The following is a 10,998-nucleotide window of genomic DNA, read 5'->3' as shown; positions in this document are numbered from 1 at the left end:
GATTGGGACACTATTGCTCGCTCTTCTTTAGAGCCTCCTCAATATTTACAGTTTAAATCGTGGTGGTGTGAGGAGGCTGAGCGTGTCGGTTGTAACAATGCGCACCTTAACCCACCTGATGCGACTTTCGAACAGCTTTTAGGGTCTGGCCCCTTCACCACCACTGATGCACAGACCCAATATACTAATGATGTTATTAATCAAGTTAAAGATATTTGTTTGCATGCCTGGCAGAAATTACAACGTGCTGGCGAAATAACTAAATCATTTGTAAAAATCTTTCAAGGTGCCAGTGAACCTTATACTGATTTCATTGCTAAGTTACAAGAGGCACTCCGTAAAGCTGTTCATGGTGAGGATACTCAAAACCTCCTCCTTTTAATGCTTGCGATTGAAAATGCCAATGACGAATGTAAGAAAGCGATCCTCCCTATTAAACAAAGAGGGGGATCCACTGATGAATATATCCAGGTATGTAGGGAAATTGGCTCAACCTCCTACAGCATGAACATCTTAGCTGCAGCAATTCAAGGAGGCATGAAAAATAACAAGCTCAAATGTTATAACTGTGGCAAAACAGGACATGTGAAAAAGGAATGTAGTAAAGTAAAGAAGGAAAATACAGAATTGATACCCCCAGGACTGTGTCATAGATGCCAAAAGGGCCAACATTGGATTAATGAATGCAAATCTGTTAGGGATAAACAGGGAAATCTTTTACCGCCGTTGAACACTCAGGGGTTGGGAAACTGGCAGCAGGGCCCGGCTCGGGGCCCATCAGCTAACAATACGAGCCTAATCTCTCAGTTCCCTGTCAGTTCAGGACAAACTCATCTGCAGATGAATCAAAACCTAAATCCAAATTATTAATTTCAGGTTTATACCATGCTACCAGTTCAAGTGCGTCTTTAGATATTCTGGCTCCTGTCGTGTTTTCTCTGTCTCCTGACAAGGGCGTTCAAAGAATTTCCACAAGTATTTATGGCCCCCTGCTGGCTGGCAGTGTTGGCTTGCTGGTAGGAAGAAGCAGGTAGGAAGGAGGTGTTATAGTTCATCTAGGAATAATTAATGTAGATTTTACAGGAGAAATTGAGGTTATGATGACTACAGACAAGCTTATTTCTTTTGAGCAAGGCCAACGCATTGCTCAGTTGCTAATTCTTCCTCATATCCCTGGAAAATCTGCGCCTGTTAAGCGCACAGGAGGATTTGGAAGTACTGACAAGTCTTTTGGCACACCCTGATCAATGATCAGAGGCCTCAATTAACCATACAATTTGAGGATGGAACCTCTGTTACCAGATTGGTGAACACAGGAGCTGATGTATCTATTATATCTTTAGAACATTGGTCTAAGCATTGGGATACTAATATTATAAAGGCTACTTTTGTAGGTTTGGGCACTCTTAATAATATACATCAAAGCACCAAGCCTTATTCTTGTTATGGGCCGGAAGGACAAACTGTAGTATTACAGCCTTATATGGCTCCAATCTCTGTCACCCTATGGGGAAGAGATTTACTACAACAGTGGGGTGCTACATTATCAATACCCACTATTTCCCCTGTTTCTAGAAACATTATGCTCCATATGGGTTATAACACGGTCCTTTAACAGCCCAAATTACCTGAATTTGACCCCAGGTATGACCAAAATCGCCGAGGCCTAGGGCATCCAACTGCTGATTCAAATTTGTTTTAAGGGTCACTGTTGAGTGCTTCGCCCTTCCTTTAAAATGGTTAACAACAAAACCGGTGTGGGTAGAACAGTGGCTTCTTACTAGCGTTAAATTAGAAGCGCTACACCAATTGATTCAGGAACAAATTGACCAAGGACATATTGAACCAAGTACTTCGCCTTGGAATTCTTCTGTCTTTGTCCTTAAAAATAAATCTGGTAAATGGAAAATGTTAACTAATTTAAGACAGATCAATAAAGTAATTCAACCTAGGGGACCCTTACAGCCAGGACTTCCTAATCCTGTGCTTATTCCAAGGGATTGGCACATTATCATCATTGACCTCAAGAACTGTTTTTTCACTATTCCTTTACAGCCAAAGATTGTGAGAAATTTGCATTTACTGTGCCTTCATTAAATAATCAGCAACCTAGTCAGAGATATCAATGGAAAGTTTTCCTTCAAGGAATGTTGGATAGCTCTACAATGTGTCAGTACTTTGTTAACCAGCCTTTAGAAAAGCTTCGAAGTCAATTTCTGGAAGGAAAATGTATACATTATATGGATGATATTTTGTTAGCACACCCTTCTCAATTATTACAAATGTTTGAATTTGTAACCTCTGATTTGTGTGCTAAGCATGGCTTACAGATTGCTCCAGAAAAGGTTCAGAGAAATGAGCCTTGGAATTATTTAGGGTATCAAATAACTAAGTCACATAATTCCTCAGAAGGTTAAAATTCATAAAGATTCACTTCAAACATTAGATGGTTTTCAAAAATTGCTAGGAGATATTAATTGGCTACGACCCTCTTTAGGAATCCCTACATATGCTCTTGAAAATTTTTCCACATACTTGAAGGTGATTCTGATTTAAACAGCCCCCGGTCATTGACTAAAGAGGCTGAAAAAGAGCTTGAATTAATTGAACAGCATTTTCAAAATAGTCAATTAGACTGCATACAGCAATTAACCAATTTAAAACTTGTTATCATTCATAGTGCTCATTCTCCCACTGTAATATTATGTCAAGAAGAGAATATTATAGAATGGCTATTTTTACCACACAAATCTGTATAAAGGTTAGAAACCTACTTAAGTAAAGTTGTTCAGATTTTGATTAGAGGAAGATTGTGATTCAGACAGCTTTGTGGTCAAGATCCTGAGGAAATTATTGTTCCATTTACCAATAAAGAAATTGCTAATCATTGGATGTTATGTGAAGAATGGCAGAATATTTTCTCAGATTTTCTAGGCAAAATGTATAATTCTTATCTTTCTTCTAAAAGGTTTCAATTTTTAAAACGAACTCAGTGGATACTCCCTAAATGTGTTGTATCCCAGCCTATATCTGAAGATGAAACATATTTCACTGATGCGAATAAACTTGAAATTGCTGGGTACAGTAATTTTAAAAATAGCAAAACTCTTCTAAGTCCATACAATTCTGTTCAAAAGGCCGAGTTGTTTGCTATTATAATGCTTTTAACAGATGTGTTCTCAGTTCCCCTCAATATTGTTACTGACTCACAGTATGTTGCTCACACTGTACAAGCATTAGAAACTGTTACCATACCCCAAAGTAACTCCGAACTTAATACACTTTTTCTTCAATTACAGTCATTGCTGCGGATTTGTCAGTACCCTATATACATAACTCATATTAGATCCCATACAGGTCTCCCAGGATCCCCTGTAAATGGAAATGAATATATTGATAAGTTGATTGGTTCCATTACCCAAGCCAAGGCTGAACATCAGTTACATCATGATAATGCCAAATCACTCAAAAAACGATATAATTTTATCTGACAGCAATCATGGCAAATCATTAAAGATTGCTCCGCCTGTCAAATTATTAATCAACCTTCATTACCAATTGGTGTCAACCCAAAAGGCTTATAGCCTAATCAAATTTGGCAAATGGATGTTACAATTGTATCCAGTTTTGAAAAACTCAAATATGTTCATCACTCCATTGATACTTGTTCTAAATTTTCATGGGCTACAGCAATGTCTTCTGAACGTGCAGGATGTGTCATTACACACCTCCTAGAAGCTTTTTCTGTTCTTGGAAAACCTCAGACTATTAAAACAGATAATGCTCCATCTTATCTTTCAAAAAAATGTCAGGAATTTTTTTCTCAGTATGATATTAGGCATATTACTGGCATTCCATACAACAGCACTGGACAAGCTCTTATTGAGCGCCATAATCGAACAGTAAAAGAACTTCTTGAAAAATAAAAAGGGGGATATAGTATGGATTCCCCAAAGAAAAGGTTAATGAATGCAATATTTACTTCGAATTTTTTACAAATTGATGATGATTTTCTTGTCCCAGCACAAAGGCATTGGACAATGAAAATGGTTTCACCAATAAATCAGCCTGTTTATTATTATGATGTTTTAACCTCCAAATGGCTCCCAGCAATTGTTATTCGTTGGGGTCGAGGATATGCTTATATTTCCATAGGTTCTGGAACATCTGGATTCCTGATAAATGCATTAAGTTGTGTCATGTCATCTCAGAAGAGGAAACGCAAGGACAACAATGAAGAAAAATGGAGAAATCTCCCAAAAAAGATGTAGAAAATGACCCTGAAGCAAAAACGAAAGAGAGTCCGATGGAAGAACTCTGACAACTCTCCAGGAACAGGTTTTCCCAGTTGGAGTCAGATCAGAGAATTGACTAATAAAGCAAAACAATTAGTCAAGTCTCAACATCAACCCTTTACATCCAATACTTTGTTTATTGCCCTTTTAGCAGTAATGTTTTTTCAAAGCCCTAGTGTTAATGCTGAAAATTATACTTATTGGGCATATATTGCTAACCCACCTTTAATGAGAGGAGTTTCCTGGTGGGACCCTGTTGTTCCTGTTTATACCAACAAGACCAATTGGCTTCCTGGACCTTTTGACATTCGTGGTCCACGTAAACCTGATAAGGAGGAAACAGTAGCTCCATATTATGTTACTGGAGTATCTGGTCCGCCCATTTGCTTCGGTTCTGAGCGTCATTGTCTTATTTATAGACCTCAGGATTGGTTAACGATGCAAGGAAATACCTCTAGTCTCTATAATAAACAATTATTATTGTCTGCAACCACTCCATATGGGTTCTTTCCAAGCCACTGCGAACAATGTTCACCGCAGAATGAGCCAGTCTGTGAGATGCCAATGTTTCTCTCATTTACTGATTAGGTCCATTGGACTCGATGCAGGGGAGAACAAGAACGAGGTCTTGTTAATACTCCCTATGGGAGCGTCATTAATTGGAGTCCTTATGGCTCCGCTCGTACGGCAGACCCTCACCAAAGAATGCAGTGGTTCAGTCAGAGTACATCGAAGACTGGCATTGCTAAATACACTATCATTTGGCAAGAGGTTGGGTTTTCACCCCGTTGCCTTATATAAATGGTTTTAATGCCCAACCTCATATTTGGAAACTAAGAGCAGCATTTGAATCTTTAAACATTTGGACTGGACGATTATATCAGGCTAATGACCTCCATAATCTTACAGTTGTTCGCAATGTTACCAGAAACCTGCAGGCTTGTGTTAGACTTCCTTATCTTTTACTCCAAGGAAAAATTACTTGGGTTCCCAACACAGGAGAGGTTTCTTGCTTTAATTGTACTTTGCATACTTGTGTTAACCGCTCCACGATTTTGTCTGAAAGTGAAAGCTTATATATCCTAAGATCACGAACAGGAGTTTGGATGCCTGTTCTGCTTGATCGTGTCTGGCAGGACAGCCCAGCATCTGGACTTCTGCGCAAAGTGGCTGAATGACTGCTTCGCAGAGGCAAGTGTTTTCTTGGTCTTCTCATTGCTGTCATCATGGCACTGATTGCTATAACTGCCACTGTGGCTATGGCTGGAGTTGCTCTTCATCACTCAGTGGAGACCACAGATTTTGTCCGAACCTGGCATCAGAACTCTGAGCAGTTATGGACTGTGCAACATCAAATTGACTCTGAAATGCAATCTGAATTAGCTGATTTAAATCAAGCAGTTGTGTTAGTTGGAGATCAGCTACAAAGTGTTAAACAACAATTGTTATTGAAATGTGACTGGAATCAGTCTACTTATTGTATAACCCCTGTCCCTATAATGAAACTGAATTTTCATGGGAAAAAGTAAGAAAACATTTGCTTAATCATGATAACTTGACTCAGCATATTGTACCTTTACAAACTAAGATACATACTACCTTTGAAAAACATCTTGAGCAATTGTCTGATAAAGGTATATTTGAAGATGTTATGCATGGGTTGGAAAAAATGAATCCCACTCAATACATTCAGGGATTCATTGGATTCCATACAGGGACAATTTTTCTTGTTCTTATCCTTATTCTTATATTTGCTATTGTGTTCTTTAGATATAAGAAAAGGCAAAAGGCTAAAGCAGCAGTTCTCTCTGTACTGTTTAACAAGATGATTTTAAAACAAAAAGGGAGAAATGTTGGTGGAAATCAAGCCTCTGAGTAGGGGCATTTCTTTATGCCCCTCTGTCCAGGTGTCCTGTGACTCAGATGAGCAAGCTGGACTTGCTGACACCGGCAGCTGTAAGCTGTTCTAGGTCACTGAGCTATGGTATCCTGAGAACAAAGAGACTTTGCTGAGTACTCCATTACTCCCTTGCTCTATCATCTTGTTTGAAGCTTAGCCTTGAGGACTTATAGTTTTGTTTTGTATCCAACCTAGTTAATGTTTGAACCCCGGTATCCTGTTTTCTCTTTAAGCAATATGGTGCATATCCTGTAATTGCCACCCTCAGGTTTCAATAAAAGGATGGTGCTTGTTCTGCTCAGGGCTGACTTGCCTGAGTGTGCAGCAGGCCCTCATTCATCTACATTCTGCCTGCTGGAATTGCCTCTGCGTCCTCGGTCATCACATACAACAACATGCACAGCTTTCATTAGTTTCTCTGAATTACTATAACAAAGTACCACAAATAGCAGCATAAAACCACAGAAATTTTATTTATTCCCTCAAAGCTCTAGAGGCCAGAAGTCTGAAATCAAGGTGTGAGCAGTGCAAGACTTTCCAAAGCCCTATCAGAGAATCATGTCTTGTCTCTTCCAGTTTTCTGTAGCGCCGCACCTCCCCCCTCCCCCCCCTGCATTCCTTGCCTTGTGGCAATATCACTCGCAAATCTGTATTCGTCTTCACCTGGCATCTTCCTTCTGTGTCTGCATCTTTTTGTCTTTCTTCTCTTTCTGTAAGGATACCAGCTATATTGGATAAGGGGCCATAATAATTACCTCATCATAACTTGATTACATCTGCAAAGACCCTGTTTCCATAGAAGGTCACCTTCACAGGTCCCAAAGGTAAGGACCTCACCATGTCTTTTTTGGGAACACAATTCAACCCATAACACCCTCTGGTGGGAGACTTTGGAAGCATATAGGAATTTAATGCCTTTCCTAGATTTCCCTGTGGGTTAAGCTCCAGGTGACATCAGTGTAAGTGACTTATCAATATACCCTCATTAGTTGCTTTCCCTGCTGTCTTCCCTCCCCTCCCGTGACATTGTTTACTTATTTCAAAAAGAAACTACTTGATCTTGAACCTAAACTAAAGGCTGCAAGTTCATGGTTTTGGTGGAAGGGAGGAGGGGAGTGGGTGGGATCAGCCCCTTTGAGAGGTCTCAAATCTCCAGGTCTATTCCAGGCACCTGTGAGGCCACAAGAACACATGTTCCTGCTGGAGTGAGTAGGATCTGAGCTGTTCCAGGAGATAGAATAAGATAGAGTTCCTTCCTCCCTCTCCATAGCCTGCACAGGTCTCTGGATCATCCTCTACAGACAACGTCCTTGTCACTTGGGACACTTCTCAGCCTTTATGCTGCCCACCCACATGGTTACCACTGTTAAATACTTGGTGACCCCAGTATTTCCCTCCTTTCAGGCAGTTAGAATGGGTACTTCCTGGAGGGCAAATTCCCCATCTTGTTTAGAAGGGATGTCAGAGCCAGCTCTCCTTTCAGCTGGCACTGTGTCAGAGACCCCATGCTTTTATTCCACAGCATCTGACTCATACCCTGATGGGTAAATGCACATTTGCACATTTTCTAGAGGGAGAAGCAACAGTTCAGTAGCTTCTACTTATTCAGGGGGAATAAGTTCCAAGAACCCCAGTGGATGTATGAAACCTGGGATAGCTTTAAACCGTATGCATTCTATGTTTTCTCCTATAAATACATGTCTATAATAACGTTTAATTTATAAATGAGGTACAGTAAGCAATTAACAACAGCTAATGATAAAATAGAACAATTATAACAATACAGTATCCTGTAATAAAAGTTAGATGAGTGGCTTTGAAGCCATTATTAAGTAAAATTAAGGTAACTAACACAAGCACAGAGATACCGTGACAATTGATCTGATCACTGAGCAGGCTTCTAAGTTTCTATAGTGGGAAGCATCTACAATGTGGAAACAGTGGACAAAGTGATGGAACAAGATGATATAAGATTTCATCACACTACTCAGCATGATGCACAATTTAAAATTTATGAGGTGTTTATATCTGGAGTTTTCCATTTAATATTTTGTACCACAGTTGACCAAGGGTACTGAAAACTGCAAATAAAGTACTGGAAAGAGAGGCTATTATACTTTCAAGCAAAAGAGAAGTGAACCAAGGGCCTTGCTCAGAACAGATAAGGTGTTTGCTATTGCTGTGCCATGGAGAGTGTGGTGGAGCTTCAATTACAGACCAAGAAGCCCTTATGAGGCACATACTGGATTCTGGGGCTTTTCCCTTCAGCCATAATAGTGATAAAAGCTCTTAAAGCAATGAAGATGCCATGTGTGTTTCAGAAAGCCATCACAGTGGGGTGGGCAGGAAGGGAAAGGGAAATGAGAGAGATTGACTGAGAATGGGACTCAAATGGCTCCTGAATAGTCCAGGTAGAAAGCCTGAATTAAAGCAGTGGGTAGAATAGGAAAAGACTCAAGGGCCAGATATGGGAATCAGGTCTGCAGTCAAATTTAATGAGTTTGATTCTGGAGTGTGTGGCTAGGAGGAGATAGATAGGGAAGAGGATGATGATGTGATAACCTGTGAGGGAACATACCTGAGACCAGGAAGAGGACTTGAGATGTGATGACTGAAACTCTGTTTTTCCCATTCTCTGTACTGGAAGTGCACCTTCAAGCAGTCAAAGAGAAAAATTGAAGGTTTTTGCTATGGAGTGTGTTAGCTAAGAGCATTAAACTACAGTAGTCCCTCGCTATATCGCGGTTCACTTATTGCAGCCTCACTGTATCATGGGATTTTTAAAAATATTATATTTAATTATTTATAGCGGATTTTTTGCTATGTCACAGGATTTTGCGGTACTGTATATGTATGCTGTTAAAGTTACGTAAGTTTAAGAGTGTAGAATAAACGTAAGTTTCCTACTTCGCGGGGGGCGGGGTCTGGATTGTAATACCCGCGATAAGTGAGAGAATACTGTAAACCTTTAGATCTCTGTGTGGTTCCCAGACCAGCTACAGCAGCATCACTAGAGAAAGTGACAAAGATGCAAATCCCTAGGCCCTGCTGCAGGCTTACTGAATCTCTTAATAAGCCTCCACCCCAGGCCCAAGTTGGAGACCCACTGCCCAAGAGCAGGCTGTCTCTTGAGTCCTGGAGGAAGTTCTTCCAGTTCTGTCCTCCCCAACTCTTGTTTCCACCCTGCCTTGCACCAGCCCTTCCTTCCAACCACTGGTACTGACCACTCTTCTGGCAAAACTTTTCTTTCACCATGGACAGTTTTCTCTATTAGAAAGCTGTCAAATTTTGAGGACATTCCAGAATATAAACTTAAGGGAAAGAAAATTTAACCTGGGGCACAAGGCCTCCTCCTTCATCTGGGAGGAGGGGACCCTGTGGTCACAATGAGGTTCTCTTGCATGGTTGGGAATGCAGTCCCTAGAAGCAGCCCACTGTCATTATGGTGGGAATCTGACCACCAAGATGAAATGAATGTGTTTTCCCCTTGAAGCTGCCAGCCTAAGGAAGGTGAAAGTTCACCTGGGGTGCGTAAGGCCATGGTACACTGCTGGAGAGCAGGAGAGACTGACCCTGCTAATGAATGCTTCCATTAGCAATAGGACACCAGTCCAAGTAAAGAGGTGATTATTCTAGTATAGATACCATGAAAGCCACCCATTTTATTCATGTAAAAATAACCCACAATACCAGGTTGTCCCTAGCTGGGGTTCTCCCAGTTCCCTGTTCTTTGTGTGAACACAGGAGGAATCCAGAACAACTGCCAAACATGAGACACTTGCTTCTCCCCTCACCAGCATCAGTATAACACATACAGAGATTTTGAGTGAATTTTGGAGTTTAATACACACACCTATGTTCATTGCAGCGCTGTTTACAATAGCTAAGTGCTGGAAACAACCTAAGTGCCCATCTGTAGATGAGTGGATCAAAAAACTGTGGTACATTTACACAATGGAATACTATGTAGCAGAAAGAAAGAAGGAACTCCTGCCATTTGCAACAACATGGATGGAACTGGAGAGAATTATACTTAGTGAAATAAGCCAGGCAAAGAAAGAAAAAATACCATATGATATCACCTAATACAGGAAACTAAAGAACAACACAAACAAAAGAACTAAATAGAACAAAGAGCAGAATAGCAGTCAATAGGGGGGAGGGGGAGGGAGAGAAGGGGGATAAGTAAGGGAAGGGTTTAGTTAGTTAAAGAACGTGTATAAATGACTCGTGGACACGGACAATGGGGAGGGATATCATTGTGGGAGAAGGGGTGGGCTGGGTGGAGGAGAGCAATGGGGGGAAAATGGGACAACTGTAATTGAAAAAACAAAAATTAAAAATAAAAAAAAATGTAATTTGGAAGGAGCTCTTACTTGTACAATGAAAACTGCCAGACTTTAAATCTATTTATCTTTCAAGACATTTTAAACAACCACACACTTAGGACCTCTTACCTAATTAGTAGTGTTTAACCTCCATAATTTATTTACGCTTTTAAAATGTGAGAAGCTCCATGCTCACTTTCATCCCCCTTTTAAAATAAATGATGTCATTTTTTATCTTAAGGAATTACAAGGAATTAATTCAAAGGAATTTTAAAGAAAAGAGATGTCAACTGCTCTTAGAGAGAATGGCTTGCTTTAGACATCAGGAAAAGTGGGTAGTGAGGGTAGAAACTTGGGGATACCATATCCCCTTCTTATTGAGCAGTTGGGGGGGTTCTGGGATCAAGATCTGGGCTCCCCTGAGTCCTGCATCTCCTTCTCTGTTCTTAGGTGAGTCCTTACTTTCTGAGTCTAT

The sequence above is a fragment of the Furipterus horrens genome, unplaced genomic scaffold (assembly GCF_987537825.1).
Source record: "Furipterus horrens unplaced genomic scaffold, mFurHor1.1.pri manual_scaffold_8, whole genome shotgun sequence".
NCBI lineage: Eukaryota > Metazoa > Chordata > Mammalia > Chiroptera > Furipteridae > Furipterus > Furipterus horrens.
Note: the sequence above shows the minus strand (reverse complement) of the source record.